The following is a 7066-nucleotide window of genomic DNA, read 5'->3' as shown; positions in this document are numbered from 1 at the left end:
CCAGAGGAAAGTGGAAAGTCATGTGATCACTGAGGCTACGGCATAGAAGGCTGGGCAGCTTCTACCTTGTGGGAAGACTCACTCTTAATGCCCCAAGTCTCAGTAAAAGAAGTCCAACTCCTGTGAGGACCTCAAGTTAGACAGGCCACGTGTAAGTGCCCTGGAACAGGCTCCACTGAGCCCAGTCTTCTAGTCAAGCACCAGGTGAGTGAAGACACCCCCAGACAATTCAACCCCTACCGCTTGAGTCACCCCTAGCCACCTGAGTCTTCCCAGATGAGGCCCCAGACGCTGTAGGGTACAGACACAAGCCAGGAATTCTGCCCCAGCTCCCAGCATTCCTCACAGACCCACAGAAGCAATGAGAATAATGAAATAGCTGATATTTTATAGCACTGTTTCAGAGTGGTTTGTTATCCAGTAATAGATGTCTGGAACCAAGCCAAGACCAAGAAAACTCTTTCCCTTCCTGCTGACTCCAACCCAGATGTGGCAGTGATCCAGCCTCCACGGTGCAGGTGACAGCTCCTAGGATGACAGAGCCGCTGGGGGAAAGGACCTGGGTCCCGAGGGGTCACATGGAGCACCATTGCCAGAGGATAAGACAAACTTACCTCACGGGGTATACGTGAGAGAGGAACACTTGTCTTGAACCTTTAAGCCAGGAACACTTGTCTTGAACCTTTTTGGCACCTGATACCAGTTTCATGGAAGACAATTTTTCCATAGACCAGAGGGGATGAGGGGGATGGTTTCAGAATGATTCAAGCATATTACATTTATTGTATACTTTATTTCTGATCTAATGCCACACTGATCCGAAAGGAGGTACCTCTCTGCAGCTCAGAGGTTGGGGACCCCTGCCTTAAGCCAAACAAACAATACATGCTGTATACGTGAAACCAACACAACATTGTTCATCAGCTATACTCCAATATGAAACAAACAATACAAAGATACAGCAGTGAGCAAGGCACACGGCATCCGGGGAAGAGGATGGAGGGAGGGGTCACAAGGACAGATCAAACCCTGCGAGAGAATACAATTGGTTATTTAATGATAGTTGTAATCAGTTCTTTGCAGAGATATACAGGGAGCTGTGAAAACCGTTCAAAGGGCTCTCGCCCAGTGTGGGTGGACAAGGAAGGTAGCCCTGAGGAAATGATGCTGCTTTGAGTAGAAATTAAGTAGAAAGATGGAGAGGGAAGAGAGCAAGACTGCTATGGCACCAAAAGTGGGTGGAACATGTACAAGGGCTCTGAGTCAGGAAAGGAGATGGTGAGTTTGAGGAACTGGAAAAAATAAAAACCACCGTGGGCCTGATGGGTCAGGCTGAGGATTTCAAATCTGACCTCTAAGAAATACGAATTCACGGGATAGTTCCAGCAGAGAGTGACTTGATTGGATCAGCCTCTGGAAGCCAAGGGGAAGACACGGGGGCAGGGAGACCAGTGGGAGGTAGATGAAGACGCTGCCTATGGTGGGGACTGTGGGGAGAAGTGATTGGGTCTGATGGATATTTGGCAGGTGGCTGGTAGGACTTGGAGTGTAGGGGGAGATGGTTGCGAGAGAGACGAGTCAAGGATGAAACACCAATAAAATGATGTCTGGTCTATAAGTAAGTTATGACATCATGGCCGGAGGAAACCTAGGCAGGGCCAAGTCCAAAGGTAGCTCAGATCCCGAGAACGGGGATTGGACTTGTTGCTGGGTGCCTTTGAGCAAGCCATTTCCTCCATCTTTATAAATTGTCTATAACATGAAAACAACTTACTACACAAAACAGCTTTTGTGTAAGGACAATGGCTGCCTTCATTCACCCCAAAACACTTAGTGAGTGGTGCCTGTGATGTGCAGTAAACAAGATAAACACATAAAGTACATGGTGTGCTAGTGACAGTGCCGCGGAGAGCAAATAAAGCCGGGAAAGGAGACAGAAGGCAGAAGCAAAGTTTTAGATAAGATGTTTAAGGCATACACTCACGAACAGGGTGTCCAGGTTCTATGGAACCTGAGGGAGGCTTTCCTCTGGAAAATAAACATTAAAACATCTTAGTTTTTCAAATTTCACAAAACACATGGCTCTATGAATAGACCTCTAGGGCGTAGAAGGGGTAGGTGTGAGTAAGGGGGCCCAGAGCATAGGCATCAAGAGTTTTCTCAGTAATTCCACCTCTGCTCATGAGTAACAGAGCGGTAGGAAGGGTGGAGGGTGACTGTGGGTGTCGCCAAAAGAACTTGCTTTATGTGACTTACAGTAAGTCACTCAACTACTCTGACACCCAATTTCCTGAACTGTAAATGTCCTTATAAGGTTGTAAGGAGTAAATAAAGGCATGTAAATCTAATTTCCAGCTCACCGTAATACTTGGTAGCTAATTATTTTAATTTTTATTTCTTTCTGACACAGAGGGAGAACCATGGTCTCGGCTGTGGGAAGTGACCAAAATAAAAGGAGGATTATGAGCCCCACACTGCCTGTGAAGGCTAGGGTCAGCGGCTGCAGGAGGCGCACACCGTGTGCGTGGTTTTGACCTATGGAACTGGTGTGTGGCGATGACCCTCATGTGCTGCCTTCTGGAGAACAGCCTTAGGGAGACCACACATCGAATGAAGTCCTAGCTGCCACTAGGCACTTAAATGCATGAACAAGATGAACAGAAAGAGGGGAGGCTGAGCACACGGCTAACATTGCACAATAGTCGTCCTCTGTACAACGATTACAACTGTCTCCCAAGCCTTCTCTCTCCTGTAAACAAGGGCAACTCTTAAGGAAAAACTGATTGCATGGCTGCAGGAGAGGAGGCAACAGTCGCAAACAATAAAATCGTTGCAGTGGGTGTTGGACAAGTAGGTATGGCATGTGCCAGCAGCATTCTGGGAAAGTCCCTGGCTGATGAACTTGCCCTTGTGGATGCTTGGACATGCATCTGCAGCATGGGAACATCTTTCTTCAGACACTTAAAATTGTGGCAGAGAACAGTCACCCCCTGTGACTATGGGGATAACTGCAGGAGTCCACCAGCGAGAGAGAGAGAGTCATCTCAGTCCGGTGCAGGGGGATGTTTTCTTCAAATTCATTATTCCAGTGATCATCGAGTACAGTCCCAATTGCATCATAATTGTGGCTTCCAACCCAGTGAATATCCTCATATATATTACCTGGAAATTAAGTGGATGACTCAAGCACCATGTGATTGAAAGTGGGTGTCAAAGGTTTCACTATTTTATGGCTGAAAACTTGGCATTCATTCCAGCAGCTGTCATGGATGGATTTGGGGAGAACACGGCGACTCAAGTGTAGCTGTTTGGAGTAGAATATATGTGGCCAGCATTTCTGTTCGGGAACTGAGCCCAGAAATGGGAAAGAACAATAATAGTGAAAATTGGAAGGAAGTATGTAAGATGATCGGAGAAGGCAATGGCACTCCACTCCAGTACTCTTGCCTGGAGAGTCATGGATGGAGGAGCCTGGTGGGCTGCGGTCCATGGGGTTGCTAAGAGTCGACACGACTGAGCAACTTCACTTTCACTTTTCACTTTCATGCATTGGAGAAGGAAATGGCAACCCACTCCAGTGTTCTTGCCTGGAGAATCCCAGGGATGGGGGAGCCTGGTGGGCTGCCGTCTATGGGGTCGCACAGAGTCGGAGACGACTGAAGCGACTTAGCAGCAGCAGCAGCAGCAGCATGTAAGGTGGTAGTGGAAAGTGCCTGTGAAATCACCAAGCTAAAAGGGTAACCAACTGGTCTGTTGGATGACATGTGACTGATCTCATTGAATCCGTGGTGAAAAATCTATCCAGGATTCATCTGGTGTCACAATGGGGAGTGGGATGCGTAGCATTTAGAATGAAATCTTCCTCAATCGTCCGCGTGTCCTTAATGCTCAGGGGTTAACCAGTGTTATCAACCAAAAGCTGAAGGCTGATAAGGTTGCTCAACTCAAGGAAAGTGCAGATACACCGAGGGACATCCAGAAGGACCTGTAAGGCCTGTGGCTTCTGGGTTCTAAGCTGTAGAAATTTTAAAACTCCTATGTGAGGGAATTCCCTGGTTGCCCATGTTTCAGACTCTCTTCTTCCACTGCAGAGATCACGAATTCGATTCTGGGTCAGGGAACTAAGATCCTTCATACTGCAGGGAGTGGCCAAAACATAAAAGTGAAAATAGAAACAAAAACACTCCAATGTGATTATCCATGAGCCTTTGGTTTTCATCCATGTATATGGATCACAGTTTGCTTTTTCTCTTCCTAGATGTGTGAATTTGGGCTCAAAGAATCAAAGGCCGTGCTTGTGGTTTAATGTTTGCAACAGGCACCCTTGCTCTAGGAGTATTAACTATCAAAATACAAAATAAAAAGCAAGATGGAAGGAGAGAAAGAAAGGATGGAGGCTGGGAGCCTGGGCAGGTCTGGATTCCAGTCCTGCCTCTGCCTCTGCCAACCTGTGGGCATGGCTGGTGGCTTCATCTGCCCGAGCTGCCGCTCCCTCAGCTGTCACACGGCAGGACGGTCCTGACAATACTGGGCCGAAGGGTTGTGATGACAAAAAGTGCAGACACTCCCAGAGCGAGGGATCGCTGTTCCTGCCCCTCCTCCTCCCAGTCAGATGCACACTCTGAGACCTGCACCAGGAGACACGTCTATGACTGCAGCCTTGGGCACCTGGTGCCTGAAAGTTCTCCAAGGCCCTGGGTGCACGGCTGTCACAGCATACGCTCTCAGCCATGTCACAAAGCAAGCCTGGCTCGCGGTGGGTGCTGGTGACGTTCAATGACCTAAAACAACGAAACCCATAATCAGAGGGTACACCGACTTGGCTGCTGTGGGTTTGTTTGCCCACGCACGAGGCACAATCATTTCGCTTGGAGTTGCATCGGCCGTTAGCCCTCAAGTTCTGTTGCTAAGAGATTATGAACCAAATGATGTTTCCAAAAAATAACCACTACAGGATGTTTCAGGATAGAACCATAATAACAGCCTAAACAGAATGGGTATGTTGTTATTGATAAATCCTTATGAAAAGCCAAGGAATGGGGTGACTGGTGGGTAGGCTGGCCATACACATCCTATGGAAATGACTGGTTTGCCAAAGTCTTGAGTATAACAAAATAGACTCAGGGATAAAACTGTAAGGGACATAATATAATGCCCTCATGATTCTGAAATCAAGCAAGCAAGATGTATTTGGTGGGGACTTATTATTTGCCTGTTTTGTGTGTGTTTACAACGATGTCAGCCACATTAAGTTACAGGCGGTGATGACTAAGTCCAGCAAAGCCGTAACCACCCCTGGTTGGCACAGTGCCAGCGGGCCACAACCGATTAAGTGATTTAACAGCCGTTTGCTGCCACCTCCACTATTGCTGTGTTGCTGGGGCAACAGGAACCAGTCTACTAACAGAAGCCCACGTTAGAGCAGGACAAGAGAGTCCATCCACAGGGCAGTCAGCAAACAGGGCGCTTGCAAGGGCTGATGGCGCCTAGACCGGTGCCGCCCGTGGGATCTTCCTGGGAAGATGCAGCCATTCCACTGCAGGCCCTCACCTCCGGGAGGTCTCTGTGAGGCGGGTGGATGAGTGTAAAACAGGTGTTATCAGGAGTTACTCCTGATCTCTGCCTGCCTCTGTCCTGACCAGGGAGCTGAGCAGTGTGATGCCAGCCCCGCCCACTTCCCCCCTCTTTCCTCCCCGCCCCCAACCAGCTGGACCCCAAAGGAGCCCCTCTGCTTGCTGTCTGGCTGGTTACTCTGGCTGCAGTGGCCTAATGGTCTACATTTCATCTCACTGGGCAGATAAATGGAGGGCAAATTGTCGTCTTCTTCTTGCTCACTTTACAGGTGTGAGAGCCAGGGTCACAGAGGGACAGATTCAAGTGTCAAAGCCACAGAGTTAGTAAGTCAAGGGCAGACCCATGTCGTCTAGCCCCAAATCCCAGGATCCTCACTGCTTGCCAGACCCCAAGACCCGTGATGCTTTGCGCAGGAAACCGCCGAGTGTTGCAACGGCACCCAGAAAGGGGTCAGCGTTTCCACGGGTCAACCCTGGTGACCCTCTGTCACTATGTGGCACCCAGGGGAGGGGGCAGAGCCGCCAGCACTCTGACTTCCTCTTTCTCCCAAGGGGCGGAAGAAGGGGGTCACAAACCAAGCAAATCATTAACATCCCAGCCTCAGAAGCTTATCCTGCCACTCGGTACCTGGGTGACCTCAGGCAAGTTAATCTTTTGCAAAGCTGTTTGCTTTTTTAAAATTAGGAGCTCAGGACATATCTACTTCGTATGGAATTTATGAGGAATTCATGAGATTAAACAGGTAAAGATGGTTAGCAGTATGTGCGGGAAACACTTGATAGATGCTAACAGCAGCAGCGTCTGGGGCTATAACAATACCCTCATTTTCACCGCCACCATCATCCACTTCTGCTCAGGACTTGGGGTGCAAGTGGGTAGGAGGATGGCACCAATTAGAGTCCCATTACAGTTCCCAGTAGTGACCAGCCTGTGCTATGAAGGCCTCCTCTGACAAAGGGAGACATTTCTCAGGGTTCCTGGCAATAGATGCTTCGTTTTTCACAAGCTAGACTCAAGGAACAGAGGAGTAGCTTTGCGGGTTTCCATGGCTGTCTAAACACATGTGCTTCCAATTGGCTCTCTCGGGCTGGAATTCCCCGGTGCCCGGTCCAGGCCAGCTCTCTCCACTGCCCAGTGCCCCCCAACCTGAATCGTGCTGGGCATCTTCCCACAACCAGACCTAGGGGCCTTAATGGCAGATTGCGTCCTACCCATCATTTCTCAGTTCCATCACTTGGAGTGGAAAGAGCTGGGGTACCCCCACCCCAAGTCTTTCTGAAGGTTTTTACCCTGAGAGTCTTAAAACTCCAGCCCAGAGAAGGGCATCTGAAGGCGGGCTGGGTGAAGGGTGGAGAGGCAGGCTGAAGTGGTGGGGTCATGAATTCACCAGCCCTGCCACTCGGCACCCACCCCCAACGCAGCGGCTCCAGTTATCCTGTGGGGTCAGGATGCTGTTTCTGCTGAGTCATCCTTTCTTGCCCAGAGGGATCCT

The 7066-nt window shown here is 49.3% G+C and overlaps 1 pseudogene; it reads left to right on the top strand.

Moving 5' to 3' along the window:
- The first annotated feature begins 2417 nt into the window (after positions 1-2417).
- Positions 2418-5164, top strand: LOC132658074 (L-lactate dehydrogenase B chain-like; annotated as a pseudogene).
- The last annotated feature ends 1902 nt before the right edge of the window (positions 5165-7066 follow it).

This window comes from Ovis aries, chromosome 1 (genome assembly GCF_016772045.2).
Source record: "Ovis aries strain OAR_USU_Benz2616 breed Rambouillet chromosome 1, ARS-UI_Ramb_v3.0, whole genome shotgun sequence".
NCBI classification, from domain to species: domain Eukaryota; kingdom Metazoa; phylum Chordata; class Mammalia; order Artiodactyla; family Bovidae; genus Ovis; species Ovis aries.
The sequence above is the reverse complement of the archived record's forward strand: the minus strand, read 5'-3'. Positions and strand labels throughout refer to the sequence as shown.